The sequence below is a fragment of the Dermacentor andersoni genome, chromosome 1 (assembly GCF_023375885.2).
Source record: "Dermacentor andersoni chromosome 1, qqDerAnde1_hic_scaffold, whole genome shotgun sequence".
NCBI classification, from domain to species: Eukaryota; Metazoa; Arthropoda; class Arachnida; order Ixodida; family Ixodidae; genus Dermacentor; species Dermacentor andersoni.
In genome coordinates this window covers 340,346,017-340,368,063 of record NC_092814.1, presented here as the reverse complement: position 1 = coordinate 340,368,063, position 22,047 = coordinate 340,346,017, and the positions used below count along the sequence as shown (strand labels likewise).

The following is a 22,047-nucleotide window of genomic DNA, read 5'->3' as shown; positions in this document are numbered from 1 at the left end:
ATGATGCTGTCGTATCATCAGGCGGTGTTGCCATTTTTATTCATAAAAGCATTTCGTGTCAGCGTTTACAGCTACAAACGCCCCTTGAAGCAGTGGCGGTTCGAGTGCTCCTAAACTCGTCACGATTTGCTCTATTTACGTACCCCCACACTACAAATTAAACAAACATGAATTTCAGTCATTTATAGACTAATTGCCAGAACCTTATGTTGTTCTTCGCAATTTCAATGCGCACAACTCCCTGTGGGGCGACTCGTATAGATGCGCGAGGTCGTCTTGTTGAACAGTTCCTTTTTTCTTGTGGTGCGTGCCTTCTGAATAAGAAGGAACCCACATATTACTCCCTAGCAAACAGAACCTTTTCTTCAATCGATCTCAGCATAGTTTCTCCTTCTATTCTGCCTGAACTCGAATGGGAAGTTAAAAAGAACCCTTACGGAAGCGATCACTTCCCCATACTACTACGAACACCTAAAGAAAACGAATATCCGCCACAGGCACCTCGGTGGAAGATTGAGACAGCTGATTGGGATAAATTTCGAACTCTTACTGGTATCTCACGGCATGACATCTCCTCGTTAGGAATCGATGCTGCTGTGGAATATTTTACAGCTTTCATAATAGATGCTGCAACTAAATGTATATCACAAGTAAATGGCTTGGCATGCAAACGGCGTGTCCCGTGGTGGGACGACTGTAGGATTGTAGGACGACTCGTAAGAAACAGAACAGAGCGTGGGGGTTGCTACGCGCCTCTCCCACTGCGGAGAATCTAACTTTAAGAAAGCGAAATCGCAAGGTAGGCGAACACGCCGACCGGCTAGAAGAGAGTTGGCAGAAGTTTTTATCCGGTATCAACTCGTATACAGATGAGGCCAAAGTCTGGAACAGGGTTAATAGGATAAAAGGGCGACATATTCCCTTCCTTTGGTGAACACACAAGGTGAAACCATGTTGAAATTTCTTTCTCTAAGAGCGGACACTCCCATAGAGCCCAGCGGCCGAATTGACTGTAGCGCACCAAGCGGATGTTCACTCCTTCCGGTTTCCGTTTTGGGCGCGCGCGTTTTGAACACCACTTCGTACATGCCGCGCCGGCTCCGCTGATCGGCCATTCCTATGCTTTCCTGTTCAGGCGCGCGCGTCTTTTTCGACGCGCGTCCACAAAACAGATGCTACAGAACGTTTCAATTGAATATTTATTTCGCTTCAATATACAAAAACATTGATACAGTACACCGTACACATAGCCCATGTTTGGCGCACTATAACAAAGCTGATACATACCGGCATAAAGTCAGGAAATGAGTGCAATACAGCGCACAGGGTAAACAAATTAATGTCATTTCATTTTATCAAAAAAATCTGAAGCTTAATACATTCGCGAATAACGCCATTTTGGAATGAACACATCCTGGTCAGAAAAAAATCGCATCTGCCAGCTTAAAAGGAAGCCGAGGAAGCAACTTAACACAAAATATGTTCTATGTTTAAGAAAAAATTTCACGAGTGGGCATATATGTGTACTTGTGCCTTGTGCCACTTCCTCCACAAGGCTATTTTTGTCTCGACACATTTGATGTTTCATGACCGCTACTGGTCCCTCGTTTTGAACCAATAACTCACGACGTCCATTTGATGACATCGCACTTTAAATCCGCAAGCCCCTACCCCCAATCCGTCATTCCGCAAGCTCCCCCCCCCCCCAAAAAAAAAAAACCGCATACTTTTGGCATTAAGTATCCGATTGTTAACACGCAGGAGCAAGCCTTCTCGAGGCCACCCAGAGTGATTTGCACTCAAAATCCCAGCACCCTCCCACCAATCCCTCATTCTGCAAGCTCCCCCCACCCCCCCAAGACGAAAACCCATGTATACTTTTGGCATTGAGTACCCAATTGTTAACAAGCACGCGCAAGCCTTCCCAAGACCGCGCACTGTGATTTGCACTTAAAATCCGCAAGCCCCTACCCCAGTCCCTCATTCCGCAAGCTCTCCCCCCCCCCCCCCCCCAAGAAAAAAACCCGTATACTTTTGGCATTAAGTATCCGATTGTTAACAGGCAGGAGCAAGCCTTCTCGAGGCCACCCAGAGTGATTTGCATTTACATCACTTTACATCCTTACCCACCCCCTTTTGCGTCAGCTGTCACGTGAGCAAAAATAACGCACACTAATCTAAGCCGGACCCAGGCTGAGTAACCTTCCAGAAATCACGTCGTATGCTTTTACCTCCTCCCTCTTTGGAACTCGGCGAATGACTGCGAAACCTGCTGCGGATGACTTGGTCGCAATTAATAGCATTTCGAAGGACCATGTCGCCCCCCTCCTCCGGAAGTGCTGTTGCACCTCCGGAGGGAGCCACCACCCACCACAGCCACCCCACCACCGCCACCACCCCCACCGCCCCCCTCTACCACACCACCACCACCCCACGTCACTGTTGTACGACTGACCCTTCCGAATTGCGATCCAGTGTGAACAAGCAAGCAGTAGCAGACCTGAAACAGCAATATTATGTTAGAAAAAATGTGTTCACTGGTTTAACGGAAGTCCTAATTCATTGAAATTTGCATTTTTCAACCTTTGAATTTTTCAAGCTGCACGCCAGAAACAGATGACTGAAAGCGAATTTTATCTAAATTACGGTTGACAAATCGGATATGCCAGCACAAACGGATCTGGCAATACATTTTGACACCTCTGCCCACACTCAACGGAACAAAATTCAATGTCCCCAACGCGAGACAGGTACTGAAACAAAACATCAGACAGATGCAAGATGCGCTGTAGCCTCGATCATGGCAAGGAAGTGGGTCTCAAATTCCTGAACAAAAGTAAATACCCTTTGTGATGGCACAGTGAGATCGCCAAAAAGTTTGCTTGGTACGTGATATGCTTTTAACATTGTGAAATATTGGTGCGCTCCACTCAGTGCGTTTTCTTCACCCAGTAACAAGTGGCGACAAGTGCAATCTTTCACAGTCCTTGTAACAAATAATTTCACCAGGAAGCCAGCGACGTAATAAGCTGCGGATTCATCGATTATATGAGAGTCAATGTGGGCTGCCAGTTCTGAAATGTCCTCAAGACATGGAAAGTCGTCTGGCTTAACCCGTTCCACAATGTCAACCAGAGAACTGTTCAGGGAGAACGGCGACACTTCCTTAAGGAGTTCAGTTTCATCATCTTCTACATTTGCTTTCTCGGAGAGTTTAAAAGCTTTTTGAGTGCAAATATGTTTCAAACCAGAAATAAATTGTGCTACATTGGGGTTAGTGTTGCACCCTTGTTTCTGCCTGATGTGCCCAAACATATTTTCGAGGGGGTCCTGCTGCAGCCGACGAGTTAGCAATTAAATTCATAATTTCTTGAGAGGTCTTCCCAAAGATAGAGAATTGCCTGAATAGTGATCTGCCATCCAATGACTGTTCGTGGCTGACGCTTTGCAGAAAATTTCCATGATGGGAACCACAGAAGCTGTTCTTGAAGAAATTGAATCAATTCATTGTCACCCTTTTTAATTCCGTATCGACACTTTTGTGCATTTTTATTGGGGCTTGAACTGTTCAGAACATCAAAGATCTTATCTATACGCTCACAGAAATTTGCTGTAGCTATGGCTGATGCCGGGAGTTCATTCACATAAACTAATGCCATAATTGCTATGCTAACGGATGAACTAAGTACTTGTGCCGCTCGGCTAACTTTAATGTTGGAAAAAGGTTTCTGGTAGATGTGCCGCTCTGTCAGCTTCGGAGCCAATCGCAACCGCAGTTCATGCGTCGATTTGTAGAGGTGTTCAATGTACGACCAATCGACAGCCTCGTTCCGAATTAGTAGCTTATGAGCTTGGACATTGTTACGTGTGATTTTGACCAAATGAGGCACATCAAAAATGAAATACTCGCTCACCCAGAACCTTAAAAAACGGTTTTTCAACAGTAATGCCCAACTGCTTAGCTAGGCTTACATTAGATGTACCTTGATCACGAACTACTGCTTTCACAATAATTTGGACGGCTTTCAGTTGCATAATAGAGTTGAGTAATTTAGCCATAATGCTTGCTGATGTCAGTGTGTCCTACTGTAAATGCGACTGGTTGCACCCACCTCTTGGAAACACCAGCGAGAAGCACAACCAATGCCCTGTCAGCAATAGTCGATGACCGTTCCATGCCATCACCTACAGATCCGTGGACAACATCCTGACCCGCATCATAAGACAAGTTTTTTTTAAGGCTATTTCGTTAAAAATCAGGGTGCATACTCGACCGCGCGCATTCCAAGCCCGAGTGCTAGCTGAAACACTCTGTATTATTCCAGGAATTACACCTGGTGACATTCTAATGTTGCTCAACCACCGTCTCAGACCGTTGTGTAGGTAGAGAGAAAATTGGTGCCATAAAACGGTACGCTCGTGGTCCCCGAAAGTTTAAATGTAATGCAAATTTATTAAGCCAAACAGGGAAGCGCTTGCCTTTGCCCCTCTGCTGCAACCGCACGTGTGTACATAACAGTTTATAAACCTCCTCTGTCACATGTGGATGTATAATGCCTAGTGCCTTTGAAATGGACGGTGGTAGCTTGCGCTGGTTCTTCCGCAACCGTCAGATAGTCCGCTGGCAGCTTGCTACCTTAGACTGCAGTCGTCGGATGGTCCTCCTAAATTTCTTCGACGGAGAGCCCTTTGCTGCACTGTTGCAAGCAACTGTAACAGACAAACAGTATACATGTATTAAGTTATGGGTACTAGTCCTTGATACAATCCTAATTTATTGGTTGCCTCATTTTGCAAGAGTGCATAAGACTAAAGCAGAAACAGACATTTAAGCAATTATTTTAATTCACAAACAGTATTCCTAAATAGAGGCACTATGACCACAATCAGAACTAGATCAAAATTTCTTTGTCAAAGCCGTACATATTAACTCGTGATAATACTTGACTACGCAGCAAGAATATCAAATGATTGGTTTGACTGTTCTTCAAACTTTCCATTAACAAAATGAGCCAAATAACAGCCACTACCTTACAGAGACAGACAGACAGACAAAAGTTTAATGATACGCAATACAAATAGGTCGGCCTGGTGTACATTCCTCTAGCCGGCTACTCTACAAATCTATTTACTAGCATTACACGAACCTAACACTTACCAGGGAAGCCTCCTACTGAGCTTGAGGCTGAATCAAGAAAGCTGCTGGCACTTGGGACATGCTTGGGGAGACCTTGGACGCAAGGAAGCTGCTGGCACTTGGGACATGCTTGGAGACCTTGGACGCAAGGAAGCTGCTGGCACTTGGGACATGCTTGGAGACCTTGGACTCAAGGAAGCTGCTGGCACTTGGGACATGCTTGGAGACCTTGGACGCAAGGAAGCTGCTGGCACTTGGGACATGCTTGGAGACCTTGGACGCAAGGAAGCTGCTGGCACTTGGGACATGCTTGGAGACCTTGGACGCAAGGAAGCTGCTGGCACTTGGGACATGCTTGGAGACCTTGGACGCAAGGAAGCTGCTGGCACTTGGGACATGCTTGGAGACCTTGGACGCAAGGAAGCTGCTGGCACTTGGGACATGCTTGGAGACCTTGGACGCAAGGAAGCTGCTGGCACTTGGGACATGCTTGGAGACCTTGGACGCAAGGAAGCTGCTGGCACTTGGGGAGACCTCAGAGGCAAGAAAGCTGCTGGCACTTGGGGAGACCTCAGAGGCAAGAAAGCTGCTGGCACTTGGGGAGACCTCAGAGGCAAGAAAGCTGCTGGCACTTGGAGAGACCTCAGAGGCAAGAAAGCTGCTGGCACTTGGGGAGACCTCAGAGGCAAGAAAGCTGCTGGCACTTGGGGAGACCTCAGAGGCAAGAAAGCTGCTGGCACTTGGGGAGACCTCAGAGGCAAGAAAGCTGCTTTGTACTCGGAGAGACCTCAGAGGCAAGAAAGCTGCTTTGTACTCGGAGAGACCTCGGATGCAAGAAAGCTGCTTTGTACTCGGAGAGACCTCGGATGCAAGAAAGCTGCTGGCACTTGGGGAGACCTCGGACGCATCATCTGCACGAACACAAAGAACAAGATAATTTGCCCCGCTGACAGACAACTTGAATATCCTACAGGTAATATACTGCAGTGCAAGCGTTCTACCGAAAATCTTATGCGTCACATGCATTCCACGGTCTACAACGCTAACAAGAACATCTCCGGCACAATGTTACGGTACTTCACTCCCACTGCCTATATATGCGACAGTACAAAGCAACGGTAGCTCACTTGTTGGCAAATATTTTCTAACTTGTTGCACAAGATAACCAAATCCAAAGCATTAACAGTTACCATCATGGTCTTCAAACGAAGTATACATTGCGTCATTTTATAGATTGTAGGCCATGTGGTTATACAATTCGTTAAACAGAAATCGCCCTATACATTTACAAAGGTGATGGTCCTGCACGAATTCATGCTATAAAGCTACGTCAATTGGTGATACGAGGAGTAGTGCTAAAAATTGTGCAGCCGCTCCTTTCAACCACATGAAGCCTTAACGTATAGATACATTAATAGGAAACTATATATCAATAAAAAATTATGTCGCATCAAGAATTGCCCTAAAATATATTGGTCTTTTCGAGGCTACCATAAAGTTATCAGCACATCTAATTAGGTATAGCATTGCGTAATGATTGCACCTTGACCTTCCGGTTACCGCACGTGTCGCCTTGTGTAGAGCCTGGGAACGACGTTCCCGCGCTTTACGCAAGGGTGTCGTGCACTGTAGTGTCTACACAAAGCTTGAGAGTGACGATGTGATAGTTACCATGACGAGCACAAAGCTCAGCTGCAGTCGAACTGCTGCCAGAGATGTCCATTTGGGAGTCTGCAGCATCTAGCTCGCTCACGGGAGCAACGTAGCCTGGTAGGTTTCCTCGAAAATGACTCGTCATTGCCAATTTAAGTAAAGCTTGATGCCAAACTCACCTTCGGCAACACAGCTTGCCGTCACGATCAATCCTTTCTTGTCCTCCTGCACGACACATTCGCCAGCTTGCCCCTCAGTTACAGGATGGAAGTAACCTGCATGGGTTTAAAAATTTGCATGTTGGTGAGGTTGCCATTAGCAAACACTAGGTACTGCTAGCACCTAGCACGGCAGGACCTTCAGACTACATGCTGATGCATAAAGCTTCTACCGGATAGTCCTCTGGTGCATTGTTTTCAGGTGAATTAAATACAAAAGCTTCGGCAGGTGCCACACGAGCAGAATATAAAATATTTAAATAGAAATAAATGTCCACGTGATGCTGGTTTATGCTGCAATTAATGCTACAAAAACTGCTATTGCTAACTATTTTATGAAGACATTGTCACATACGTTAACCACGGCGAAGGTGCATTAAGATAGCGCTAGTGCTGCAACTGTTCCATTGCGCACCTGAGTTAACTGTTGGCACGGCCATTTTAGTGAGCCGTGTGTGCCCTGGGTCCATGAAGTCTTGCGCAGTAAAATGGTCACTGCAAATCTTGTATGCTGTGTACAATAGATTGACTGGCTTTTCCATAAGGTCAGCCCTTCGGGTGTATGTCACCCATTCCGTCGACCTGCGCACGTTTTAAAAACGGTGCGTTGTATCACTCAATCAGTAAGCATTCAATATTTCATGACAGCCCAACACGAGTGCGTACACGCATGATGCATCAGGCATTTAAGAAACGATACATTATTCTGAAAAAAAAAACAAGTGTACACTGCTTTTGTAATTACCGAACAGATGTAGGGGCTTGCACCATGTCTAGCTTGGAACGATACAATATTTCATATTGCAAATTTTCCATAACCACAAAAAATGCCGACAAGGCGGCACAACATGTGACGTGCAAGGATATAATGGTTATACTGCTCGTACCACAAAAAAATAACATGCATTTGCTGCAACAATCAAATGCACACCACTTTTAAGACTCCCAAACTGATCCGTTATGCCTCTCACCGGCGCAACGCGGGTTATAACCGTGCGAAAGTACTTCAAAACGCTAGATATCTTCATTTAAATAAGGAGAAACAGAGCTGATAACTCTTAACGCAGCAAACCTGTGGTCCCGTGGGATTCGAAAAAAGTGGTTTCCGGGCTTCTTTCGCGTTCTTCCGTTTGTGCACCACGGTACACAACAGTAGCTGCCGTACGAGGCTTTGCAGGAGGCCATCTGTTGAAAAACGTAAATTACAACATGTATAATACTTACATAAACAGCTTGGGAAGGCAATACGTGCGAAAGTGGTGAACGGCCAAAATTACGCTCAAGGGCAATTAGCTTTAAGCAACTTCTGGTACTTAGGCATTTAAGTGTAAAAAAATAAATTACAATATTGGGGCCTGAGAAATGACGAACTTGTCCCATTAAGATTCAGTACACCCGCAACTGCTTCAATAAGCCGGGCGCGGCAACCGTGCTTCTAAACTACCCCAAATATAACGACGTTAGTTACAATAACGCTGGGGGCCACAGAATGCGCGAAAACTTGCCTTTCTTAGGCGCTACGACGTAGTACACGCATGTACACGCGCAAATGCGTCACACGGCGGAGCCGGTTTTCGCTTACTGCGTCAATAAGCCGGGCGCGGCAAACGTGCTTCTAAACTACCCCAAATATAACGACCTTAGTTACAATAACGTTGGGGGCCACAGAATGCGCGAAAACTTGCCTTTCTTAGGCGCTACGACGTAGTACACGCATGTACACGCGCAAATGCGTCACACGGCGGAGCCGGTTTTCGCTTACTGAGTCAATAAGGCGGGCGCGGCAACCGTGCTTCTAAACTACCCCAAATATAACGACGTTAGTTACAATAACGTTGGGGGCCACAGAATGCGCGAAAACTTGCCTTTCTTAGGCGCTACGACGTAGTACACGCATGTACACGCGCAAATGCGTCACACGGCGGAGCCGGTTTTCGCTTACTGCGTCAATAAGCCGGGCGCGGCAACCGTGCTTCTAAACTACCCCAAATATAACGACGTTAGTTACAATAACGTTGGGGGCCACAGAATGCGCGAAAACTTGCCTTTCTTAGGCGCTACGACGTAGTACACGCATGTACACGCGCAAATGCGTCACACGGCGGAGCCGGTTTTCGCTTACTGCGTCAATAAGCCGGGCGCGGCAACCGTGCTTCTAAACTACCCCAAATATAACGACGTTAGTTACAATAACGTTGGGGGCCACAGAATGCGCGAAAACTTGCCTTTCTTAGGCGCTACGACGTAGTACACGCATGTACACGCGCAAATGCGTCACACGGTGGAGCCGGTTTTCGCTTACTGCGTCAATAAGCCGGGCGCGGCAACCGTGCTTCTAAACTACCCCAAATATAACGACGTTAGTTACAATAACGTTGGGGGCCACAGAATGCGCGAAAACTTGCCTTTCTTAGGCGCTACGACGTAGTACACGCATGTACACGCGCAAATGCGTCACACGGCGGAGCCGGTTTTCGCTTACTGCGTCAATAAGCCGGGCGCGGCAAACGTGCTTCTAAACTACCCCAAATATAACGACCTTAGTTACAATAACGTTGGGGGCCACAGAATGCGCGAAAACTTGCCTTTCTTAGGCGCTACGACGTAGTACACGCATGTACACGCGCAAATGCGTCACACGGCGGAGCCGGTTTTCGCTTACTGCGTCAATAAGCCGGGCGCGGCAACCGTGCTTCTAAACTACCCCAAATATAACGACGTTAGTTACAATAACGTTGGGGGCCACAGAATGCGCGAAAACTTGCCTTTCTTAGGCGCTACGACGTAGTACACGCATGTACACGCGCAAATGCGTCACACGGCGGAGCCGGTTTTCGCTTACTGCGTCAATAAGCCGGGCGCGGCAACCGTGCTTCTAAACTACCCCAAATGTAACGACGTTAGTTACAATAACGTTGGGGGCCACAGAATGCGCGAAAACTTGCCTTTCTTAGGCGCTACGACGTAGTACACGCATGTACACGCGCAAATGCGTCACACGGCGGAGCAGGTTTTCGCTTACTGCGTCAATAAGCCGGGCGCGGCAACCGTGCTTCTAAACTACCCCAAATATAACGACGTTAGTTACCATAACGTTGGGGGCCACAGAATGCGCGAAAACTTGCCTTTCTTAGGCGCTACGACGTAGTACACGCATGTACACGCGCAAATGCGTCACACGGCGGAGCCGGTTTTCGCTTACTGCGTCAATAAGCCGGGCGCGGCAACCGTGCTTCTAAACTACCCCAAATATAACGACGTTAGTTACAATAACGTTGGGGGCCACAGAATGCGCGAAAACTTGCCTTTCTTAGGCGCTACGACGTAGTACACGCATGTACACGCGCAAATGCGTCACACGGCGGAGCCGGTTTTCGCTTACTGCGTCAATAAGCCGGGCGCGGCAACCGTGCTTCTAAACTACCCCAAATATAACGACGTTAGTTACAATAACGTTGGGGGCCACAGAATGCGCGAAAACTTGCCTTTCTTAGGCGCTACGACGTAGTACACGCATGTACACGCGCAAATGCGTCACACGGCGGAGCCGGTTTTCGCTTACTGCGTCAATAAGCCGGGCGCGGCAACCGTGCTTCTAAACTACCCCAAATATAACAACGTTAGTTACAATAACGTTGTGGGCCACAGAATGCGCGAAAACTTGCCTTTCTTAGGCGCTACGACGTAGTACACGCATGTACACGCGCAAATGCGTCACACGGCGGAGCCGGTTTTCGCTTACTGCGTCAATAAGCCGGGCGCGGCAACCGTGCTTCTAAACTACCCCAAATATAACGACGTTATTTACAATAACGTTGGGGGCCACAGAATGCGCGAAAACTTGCCTTTCTTAGGCGCTACGACGTAGTACACGCATGTACACGCGCAAATGCGTCACACGGCGGAGCCGGTTTTCGCTTACTGCGTCAATAAGCCGGGCGCGGCAACCGTGCTTCTAAACTACCCCAAATATAACGACGTTAGTTACAATAACGTTGGGGGCTACAGAATGCGCGAAAACTTGCCTTTCTTAGGCGCTACGACGTAGTACACGCATGTACACGCGCAAATGCGTCACACGGCGGAGCCGGTTTTCGCTTACTGCGTCAATAAGCCGGGCGCGGCAAACGTGCTTCTAAACTACCCCAAATATAACGACCTTAGTTACAATAACGTTGGGGGCCACAGAATGCGCGAAAAGTTGCCTTTCTTAGGCGCTACGACGTAGTACACGCATGTACACGCGCAAATGCGTCACACGGCGGAGCCGGTTTTCGCTTACTGCGTCAATAAGCCGGGCGCGGCAACCGTGCTTCTAAACTACCCCAAATATAACGACGTTAGTTACAATAACGTTGGGGGCCACAGAATGCGCGAAAACTTTGCTTTCTTAGGCGCTACGACGTAGTACACGCATGTACACGCGCAAATGCGTCACACGGCGGAGCCGGTTTTCGCTTACTGCGTCAATAAGCCGGGCGCGGCAACCGTGCTTCTAAACTACCCCAAATATAACGACGTTAGTTACAATAACGTTGGGGGCCACAGAATGCGCGAAAACTTGCCTTTCTTAGGCGCTACGACGTAGTACACGCATGTACACGCGCAAATGCGTCACACGGCGGAGCCGGTTTTCGCTTACTGCGTCAATAAGCCGGGCGCGGCAACCGTGCTTCTAAAGTACCCCAAATATAACGACGTTAGTTACAATAACGTTGGGGGCCACAGAATGCGCGAAAACTTGCCTTTCTTAGGCGCTACGACGTAGTACACGCATGTACACGCGCAAATGCGTCACACGGCGGAGCCGGTTTTCGCTTACTGCGTCAATAAGCCGGGCGCGGCAAACGTGCTTCTAAACTACCCCAAATATAACGACGTTAGTTACAATAACGTTGGGGGCCACAGAATGCGCGAAAACTTGCCTTTCTTAGGCGCTACGACGTAGTACACGCATGTACACGCGCAAATGCGTCACACGGCGGAGCCGGTTTTCGCTTACTGCGTCAATAAGCCGGGCGCGGCAAACGTGCTTCTAAACTACCCCAAATATAACGACCTTAGTTACAATAACGTTGGGGGCCACAGAATGCGCGAAAACTTGCCTTTCTTAGGCGCTACGACGTAGTACACGCATGTACACGCGCAAATGCGTCACACGGCGGAGCCGGTTTTCGCTTACTGAGTCAATAAGGCGGGCGCGGCAACCGTGCTTCTAAACTACCCCAAATATAACGACGTTAGTTACAATAACGTTGGGGGCCACAGAATGCGCGAAAACTTGCCTTTCTTAGGCGCTACGACGTAGTACACGCATGTACACGCGCAAATGCGTCACACGGCGGAGCCGGTTTTCGCTTACTGCGTCAATAAGCCGGGCGCGGCAACCGTGCTTCTAAACTACCCCAAATATAACGACGTTAGTTACAATAACGTTGGGGGCCACAGAATGCGCGAAAACTTGCCTTTCTTAGGCGCTACGACGTAGTACACGCATGTACACGCGCAAATGCGTCACACGGCGGAGTCGGTTTTCGCTTACTGCGTCAATAAGCCGGGCGCGGCAACCGTGCTTCTAAAGTACCCCAAATATAACGACGTTAGTTACAATAACGTTGGGGGCCACAGAATGCGCGAAAACTTGCCTTTCTTAGGCGCTACGACGTAGTACACGCATGTACACGCGCAAATGCGTCACACGGCGGAGCCGGTTTTCGCTTACTGCGTCAATAAGCCGGGCGCGGCAAACGTGCTTCTAAACTACCCCAAATATAACGACGTTAGTTACAATAACGTTGGGGGCCACAGAATGCGCGAAAACTTGCCTTTCTTAGGCGCTACGACGTAGTACACGCATGTACACGCGCAAATGCGTCACACGGCGGAGCCGGTTTTCGCTTACTGCGTCAATAAGCCGGGCGCGGCAAACGTGCTTCTAAACTACCCCAAATATAACGACCTTAGTTACAATAACGTTGGGGGCCACAGAATGCGCGAAAACTTGCCTTTCTTAGGCGCTACGACGTAGTACACGCATGTACACGCGCAAATGCGTCACACGGCGGAGCCGGTTTTCGCTTACTGCGTCAATAAGCCGGGCGCGGCAAACGTGCTTCTAAACTACCCCAAATATAACGACCTTAGTTACAATAACGTTGGGGGCCACAGAATGCGCGAAAACTTGCCTTTCTTAGGCGCTACGACGTAGTACACGCATGTACACGCGCAAATGCGTCACACGGCCGAGCTGGTTTTCGCTTACTGCGTCAATAAGCCGGGCGCGGCAACCGTGCTTCTAAACTACCCCAAATATAACGACGTTAGTTACAATAACGTTGGGGGCCACAGAATGCGCGAAAACTTGTCTGTCTTAGGCGCTACGACGTAGTACACGCATGTACACGCTCAAATGCGTCACACGGCCGAGCCGGTTTTCGCTTACTGCGTCAATAAGCCGGGCGCGGCAACCGTGCTTCTAAACTACCCCAAATATAACGACGTTAGTTACAATAACGTTGGGGGCCACAGAATGCGCGAAAACTTGTCTGTCTTAGGCGCTACGACGTAGTACACGCATGTACACGCTCAAATGCGTCACACGGCCGAGCCGGTTTTCGCTTACTGGGTCAATAAGCCGGGCGCGGCAACCGTGCCCAAAAACTATCGGAATAAGTTACAGTAATGTTGGCGCTCATAGAAAGCGTCGCAAACATCTCCCAGGACGAGGCATTAACTCAAATTAACTGCGCCAGGACGGCTGTGCTGTTTTTCGCTAACTGCGCCACTCGAACTAAGCCCTAAATGTGAGTAAAATGCGCAGCACACTGTCAAACACAATTTCTCACCTTGCCGTAGTCCAGTAGTGCAGTGGTGCCGTGTCGAAATGCAGACGACACGCAAGAGAAGCATAGAGAAGGCCGGGAACCCAATAAAATCGGCTAAATGCAAAACAGACGGGTCGCCGAGCACGCGAGCTTCGCACGTACGGCCGTCCTCGCTCACTCCTGCAGCTTGTCTGGCGTGCCGCTAGCTTGTTGCTAGGCAACGCAACAAAAAGTTGCGAAGTATAAGTTTATTTACATGCAAAACTTTTCCACTTTTAGTGGGAGGGAATAAAAAAAATAAAACGTTGTCTGGAAGTTTATCTCATTCTTTTTTTCTGATGCTCGCGTCAACTAACGGATGTTGTTGAAACTAGGCGTGACGTGTTTCCTGTTGCCAGTTTTTGAAGAGTTTCCCCTCTTGTTGAATTTCTTTCTCTATGGTGAAACACTGAAAGATCAGGCAGGCTCACTTGGGGAACACTTTGAGAGCGTGTCGAGTTCAAACCATTATTCGCAATCCTTTTTCAAATACAAACAAATGCAAGAATGTAAGCAAATAATACGAAAATCCAGACAGAATGAACCTTATAACCGGCCTTTCAGTATTGCGGAGTTGAGAGCTGCCTTGAACACATGCAAAAGCTCTGCACCGGGACCTGATAGTCATGTACGAAATGATCAGAAACTTACACACTGACACCAAGCTTACACTACTCACTTTTCAACGCTATTTGGCCTACGGGATACCTCCCACGTACATGGAAAGAAGCGATTGTGGTCCCTGTTCTTAAGCAGGGTGAAGACCCTTCCTTGGCGGCAAGTTACAAATTGTCTTTGTAAGCTTTTTGAAAAAATGGTTAACCGCAGACTTGTACATTTCCTTGAACTCAACAATATGCTCGATCCGTTTCAGTGTAGCTTCAGAGAAGGGCGGTCCACAACCGATCACCTTGTGCGCATTGAGGGAAACATTCGCGACGCCTTTCTACATAAACAATATTTCCTATCCGTATTCCTCGATATGGAGAAGGCGTACGACACTACGTGGCGCTATGGAATCTTGAGACTTGCCGGGAATTGGCATCCGTGGCAATATGCTCGTCCTAATAGAAAGCTATTTGTCCAACCGTACATTCCGCGTGAAAGCCGGCAATGTATTGTCGCGACCTTTTATGCAGGAAACTGGTGTACCTCAAGGAGGTGTACTTAGCTGCACGCTCTTCATCGTGAAGATGAACACCCTTCGTGCTTCATTACCGCCAGCCATTTTTTATTCTGTTTACGTAGACGACATACAGATGGGTTTCAAATCCTGCAACCTTACAGTATGTGAGAGGCAAGTACAACAGGACTTGAACAAAGTGTCCAAATGGGCAGAAGAAAACGGATTTAAAGTGAACCCCAACAAAAGTTCTTGTGTGCTTTTCACAAGAGAGGGCTCATTGCAGAACCCAGTATCATCATCATCATCATCATCGCCGCCCTCCCATTCACAACCCGCCACTTCACAGGAAAACCGTCGCGAGGAGGATAACGATCTGGCACGTATGGCGCCACGCGATATTCTTGCCCACCAGCGCGGCATGCGGCAAAGATACGGCGCCCCCCACACATCTTTGCAAGAGGAAGACGCAATAGATCTCCGCAGGATTCAAAGGGGGTATACCCAAATTTATTAAGATTGAGCCAAATTTTCCCAACAATGTACGGGCGTGCCTGTCCGTGGTGTAGCGACTCTCCACCGTCTTTGTGCCACATCTCATGGGGATGCCAAAGTAGACCGCCGAATTTGAATGCCTACTTAGGTATAATTTAACCAACACACTGGAGCAATGGGAGGCACTACTCGCCAGCTGAGATCCGAAGGTGCAGAAGGCTCTTCTTGGTCACGTTCGGCTAGCGGCAGAAGCCAGTGGACCCCTGGACTTGGGGCGCCACCCATCAAGCTCCTGATCACCTGTCCCCCTTTCCCAAATTCAATAAAGTTATTCTCTCTCGCTTTGTCGCGGCGCACTTCCGCTGACGGCGTCGCCCGCAGGCTGTTGTGCTTGCCCCCTTTCGCGCAGCGCACGATTTTGCGCGCTGTGCACGAAGACAATTGACTAGCGGTTAAAAAAAATCAAATTATGGGCTCTTACGTGCCAAAACCACTTTCTGATTATGAGGCACGCCGTAGTGGTGGACTCCGTAAATTTCGACTACCTGGGGTTCTTTAACGTGGACGTAAATCTAAGCACACGGGTGTTTTCGCATTTCGCCCCCATCGAAGTGCGGCCGCCGTGGCCGGGATTCGATCCCGCGACCTCGTGCTCAGCAGCCCAACACCATAGCCACTGAGTAGCCACGGTGGGCAACTGACTAGCGGTGTAAGTCAGTGCTACACTAATACTGAGGCAGACAGAAGTGGATGACAGAGCATGATCCCGCGCCGGACACGGCAGAAAATCACATAGTTTCGGTGTCTGCGCGAGCGACTGCACGCCGTGGGAATATGCAGAGGAAATTGAAGTACATCTCTCTTGCTGCCGTGCGAAATGAAACAAAAAGACATTCGGTTTGTGTGTTATTATTTCTCTAAGCTCTAATTCGTCGAGTCAAGCAACAAATTACAGAAATAACAGATCTTGCCTTGAATAATTCTCGAAGTTACGTGTCACCACGAGCGACATCAGTGAAAACACGTGTATGTCATCCTCCAGCTTGGAGCGTGGCGGCCGCGAGAAGGAGAAACGGCGTTCGGTTGGAAATTCAAGCTCTTTCCGTGGCACGTAGCGATGTAATACCTTGCACACTCGATCGTTATCGCGCAGTGTATGCTCTGCGCTTGTCGGCTCAATATGGCCAAACCTGGTGAGGGGCACTTTAAGTGGAACGCGATAGCATTCAATGATCCCCGACTACTTTTTACGCTTCCCAGCAACTGCAGCTTATGTAACCGTAATGTTTACCGGGAAACGCCGGTGACAAACTCTATGCACGAAGGTGAGCTTTCCGGTAGAAACGCGGCCTCTTCGCTCAGCCGATCCCCTGTTATTGTTTCGCACTTATATTACTTCAGTCTGAGAACATCTGTCATAAATAGTATGTGCTGTCAGTATTTTTTTTTTGCATGACATTTGTTTGTGGGCTGTAATTTCCGAAATTCCGAGGAATAACTTTGCGCGAGGAATAGGAGACAAAGCATGGGCAACTTTGGCGATAGATGAGTGGTTGGGTATGTGTGGTTCGAAATTCCTCTTGTGGTAAGGGGTCCTTACCGGATTTCTTACCGGACGCCCTTACCGGATTTCGGACGCCCTGCCGGATTTCTGCGACAGGGGGCACTTAACGCTTTCGCGTTAAAGCCTACTTTCCTTTAGCGTGCCGACAACAGTCCTATCCAATGTTTCTAAGCATACAACCGTATTATGAAAGCAAATGTTCAGATTTTTACGTCATGTTGGTACGTTGCAAATTACCATTCCAAGAGATACATAACACACCCTAGTATTAGTGTGGTGCTGCTATTGTCGTCAGTGTTGTCGTCTTTCACATGGGACATCAATGGTAGCCGAGCTCCGTGCAATACTACTGCCCGCGGAATTCGTTCAAGTGCAGGAGAAACCTTCTGTATGGTCAGTGGTCGCAGACTCAAAGTCGGTTCTTCAATCCTTGCGGCGCTTTTGTACGTGTGGTCCACATGCAATTATTTGTTAATTTCCTCTAATATAGCTATACCTGTCTCGCAAAGACATCAAATGAAGCTGCAATGGATTACTTGACCCGTCGCTATAGCAGGAAACACCAAAGCCAACAAAATGGCTAGAGAAGCACGTCATTCCACTCCGGTCGCAGTAACTGAATTCACGAAGGTTGATGCTAACTTTAGAACAAGTCACGTAAGTCGATAATACAAGTTCACCGATTTGACGCCAATTCCACGAACAGTGTTTTCTATAACGTTAACCGCCATCTATAGCTTCCAATCCCTGCTAGCGCTGGCCGTGAGAAATACTCTCTCATATCATCATGTTTCAAGGGGCGTACACAGGTAGATTTTTGTATCGTATGCGTCGTTTAGACATACTTTGTTGCACGTGGCGCCATTCATGGGAAAACGTAGAATACTTACAATTAAGCTGCGTTAAGATTGAACAGCAAAGATGTGCGTTGAAGGACAGTGATCGCCCATGGTGATCGTGCGTTCAACATATGGAAAGTTGCTTGGGCCACGGGATAACGCACCATTACCAGCTCTGAAAGCTTTATTAACCTTCTTTACTGAAAAAGAATGTTTCTATGTACGAGCACTTTGTAGTACTTGTGTATCATTGTTATGTCGTAGCAGTTTGTTAATTGTAGATAAATTTTTGTTCTGTTTTGTTTTCGTTTAAAGTTGGCTGTTGTTGCTTCAACATGTTTATGAAATTGGCTTTATTTCCGGACCGTTGATTTGTTTTTCACATCTAATATTATGATACTTTCCTCATTGCACAATTTATTGTTTGTGGAGAAGCCGCTGACAGAAAATTTCTAAACATTTCCAATGTCATCATAACAAATTTATTTATATATTCAATCGCTTTATGGCCCTGAGAGTATTAGCGAGGGAGTGGATACAATGTTAATAAATGCAATACAACAGCAGCAACATTGCACAAAATACAAATCAATTGAAGACCATAAAGGAACGATGCAACTGTTGGGTAGCTATTGACGAAGGAGGATTGTAGCAGCATTTCTAAAAGCATTATCTCAAATGACAACACCGTAGTGTGCAAGACGATTACAACTCAAAAATGTACTGGCTATAAATTAGCCATAGGAATTTAGTATTTGACAATGGAATACCTACATTACGATGGTAATCAATGCATGTGGAACTGTAGGATGACTTTGTTAGTAACCTATCCTTAAGTGGCCCCTCACCAGGCCACACAGCAAACTTCGGTTATATGCTGGAAGCTGTTACATGTCCTCTAGGGAGCGTTCTGCCGCAAAAAAGTCAAATTGGCTCATTAATAGCCGAGGTAGAAATATTTCCGTGCCGTACGTGAACCCATGATTTCAGGAGGCGAGCTCCACTGCCAAGCGAGACACACTCTCCACTTGCCCCGCCTAGCCTCCGAAACTGGTTTCGTACATCAGTAGTCTAAAGTTCCAGCGTATTGGCTGGTGCACGCGCGCCTTCTAGAAACTGCAACACAATTCTTGTCCCGTGTTCAATCAGATTATACAGGGTCCTTCGACAACAGACAACCGACACAACCATCGATATCATTAGCGAAATTTCCGATAAGTGCAGGCGCATCCTGCGTCGAGAGATAACGCTTAACATTTTGCTTAACTGTTGCGTCATGAACAAATGCATATGAACAAGAAGCTTCGGGAAATGCATAATGTCGTGAACCACCTTATACAGGAACAAAGTCTTTAATCTAGAGGTCCGAGTTGTGGTATATTTGTGAAGGCTCAACTGTGGCCGCCAGAATGCGAAAAGTGGTGCTTGAAGATGGATATAAGTTTATTCTGGCATTCAATGAGGTCAGAATTAGATTTGCACGTTGCACCCACTCCTACAGAGGCAGTCTAGTAGTGGAATGCACAGCGAAGAAGTCAATTTCAGAAACACATGTGAATGGAAATCATGCAATATACAGCATGTGAATCGAAGAGCGTGGAGGTGATGTGTAATTATCTGGGTGAAGAGAAGCTTAGCATTTTGTCGAAGTACACACCAAGATCCTCCATTTCATCGACCCTCGGCAGTGGAGCATCCCGTAGGGTGTATGAAAATTTCACATGGTGTATTTTCCGCGTATAACTTAATGCCATAGTATTGGAAGCATTTAAGAGGACCTTATTGTTTCTGCACCAGTTTGAGAGTGAAAAAATGTCTTTTTGGAAGGCAGGGGAATGCGATGGGGAACACTGTTGACAGCCTCAAATAGTGTTGAGTCGTCGGCACACAAAGCCATGCTGTTCGATTATTAAAATGCTCTTAGCACTAACACAAAGCAAGGAATGCAATACCGATTCAAACACTTTTGACGCACTGCAGATGATAGATATAAGCTGGCAGTTAGGAACAGCACATCTAGCACCAGATTTGTACACGGGAAATGTCCATGCTACCTTCCGAGTGCTAGAAAACGTACTACACCATAGGGAACTATTGAAGGTGCTTGTAAAAACAGGGAAAAAGTGTGCTTACATACGTCTTAACCTTTTCAGACGCCACTTTATCCCGCGTATCCAGCTTTTCTGGACACGAGGGTTTAGTTCGCACGAGTGCCACCACGCAGCGTACTGACCTTAAACTTGTCCTCACCGCGTCACCGCAGGAAGTGAAGTCAACAAAACAAAAAATAATTATTTAAAAATATCCTTGTGCATTGCACTTCGTTACAAAGCTTGTCCCGCCAGCGTTATCAGTGTCCTTGTTAGAGCGCAGCCGCTCGTCGCCTGGAAATGGCTCACCATTCTAAGAGCGGTTAGTCGCGAAGAACGATGATTGATTCTGGGTTGGTACAGTTCGATGATTGAGACAGTTCTTTTCATCTTTTTTTCCTTTTTCTTTTTTCCTTCTGATACTATGGTATAAACAAGCTAGGCTAACCGTCAGCACTCCGTGGCAGCCTTTCTTCAATCACCACACATTCTTAACGTCCGAACATCGCATAGCGTCTACGAAAGACGCCGTCGTGGACGGCATTTGATTTTGACCTATCGATTTGGTTAAAGGGACCCTGAAACGATTTTGTCTATTTCCTACAAACGTGCCGAGTCGTTAGAGTAGGTCCTTTTGATCATTAATTGATGCATCTAAGTGCTCCACGTAAAGCGTGTAATTATAAGGTCTTAAAAGTGTACATCACTGCCGATCTCAGCACACTGCTCGGCAGAATTTTAAGCCGCCCTACCCATATGACGTAATTCACCCAATTGACGTCAATGGGGCGAGCTATCCGATTGCCTGCCCAAGGCCCGTGATCGATAATTTTTCCAACTTTATGGTAAACAAATGATGCTCGTAATAGTTGGAATGTTAGTTAGTTTGTTTTTATAAAAGAAAGTAACATAAAGAGAACACACAATTTTTCAGTACATTTAAGCACTTCTGGCTCACAGGAAGTGTCGTCTGCTTGTGTTACGTGTTCCGTCTTTGACGAGAGCTCCGCGGTCAGTGTCGGTCTTTCTTTTCGTGAGTGCGATGAATCACCATTGTTGCGTTGTGGGCTGCAGACGTAGCGACTGGAAATGTCAAGTTGCGACATCGTGTCCCTCTGCAAGGCAGCAGACGAGCGGAGTGGCTGCAGCGCATCGGACTATCGGTATCTGATCAGCGCCAGGATTTGAATAGTAAAAAGAGCACACCCTACAACTTGAAGGTTTTTGTTTTGTTTTTCCTGTTACAAGCTTGACAGCTCCGAGAAGACAGACATGTATCGAATAGAAAGTGAATTTCCGTATTTACGCTTACCGGTGATCGTCGTTGTCGTCGGGGCCGTCAGGGGAGTTCGGTGAGTCTGGTGGTGGCGAATCGTCGCGGCCGTCGTCAGCGTGGAGGGGATTGCGAAAAGGTGCGTCGCTATATGGGTCAAAAGCCATCTCCTCGCTCATCCGGCGCAACCGCTCCTCAAGCTCCGGGTCCCTGACGCAAATGACCATCAACAGAACGACTGCAACGCACACTGCTGGGATAGCTCTCGCTGGTTATCGACGGCCAAGCGGCCTGCGGAGAGGTTTCGCGCGGCGGGGGAGGGCTTCAAAATAACCGGAAGTGGATGATCTGACGTCGCATCGTGACGCAGAATAAGTGAAGGCGGAGCTTAGCCCCGATCACTCGGCGAACCAGTTGAAGAAAAGCATGGCTAGGAAGGAGGGTAACTTGTAATCGCTTGTAGCTCCCTTAATACGTAACGCTTCACTTAAATTGTGGTGCGAATATTCTACTTAAGCTGCACCTATACGCGCCTACAAAATTTGTCCGAACAGTTTCAGGGGTCCTTTAAGGTGCCCCCAATTATTTCTCTAGCGACTTTGCTATCCGTACTCATGGGCTACTGCAGCAGCTGCAAATCGAGATGTGCTTAAGTATTAAAACATACACATGGAGCTGTTGGTTTTTCACCTTGAGACAAAATCACGACACAAAAATTGAGCAAACTGTCTGTCGTCGTCCGTTAGCACGCTATGGCCGAAGCTGCTCGCAATATTACGGCACATTTACTGG

At 47.5% G+C, this 22,047-nt stretch overlaps 1 pseudogene; it reads right to left on the bottom strand.

Annotated features, from left to right (window-relative positions):
• Window positions 1-2,578: 2,578 nt before the first annotated feature.
• LOC129385604 (uncharacterized) lies at window positions 2,579-21,482 on the bottom strand (annotated as a pseudogene).
• Window positions 21,483-22,047: the final 565 nt, after the last annotated feature.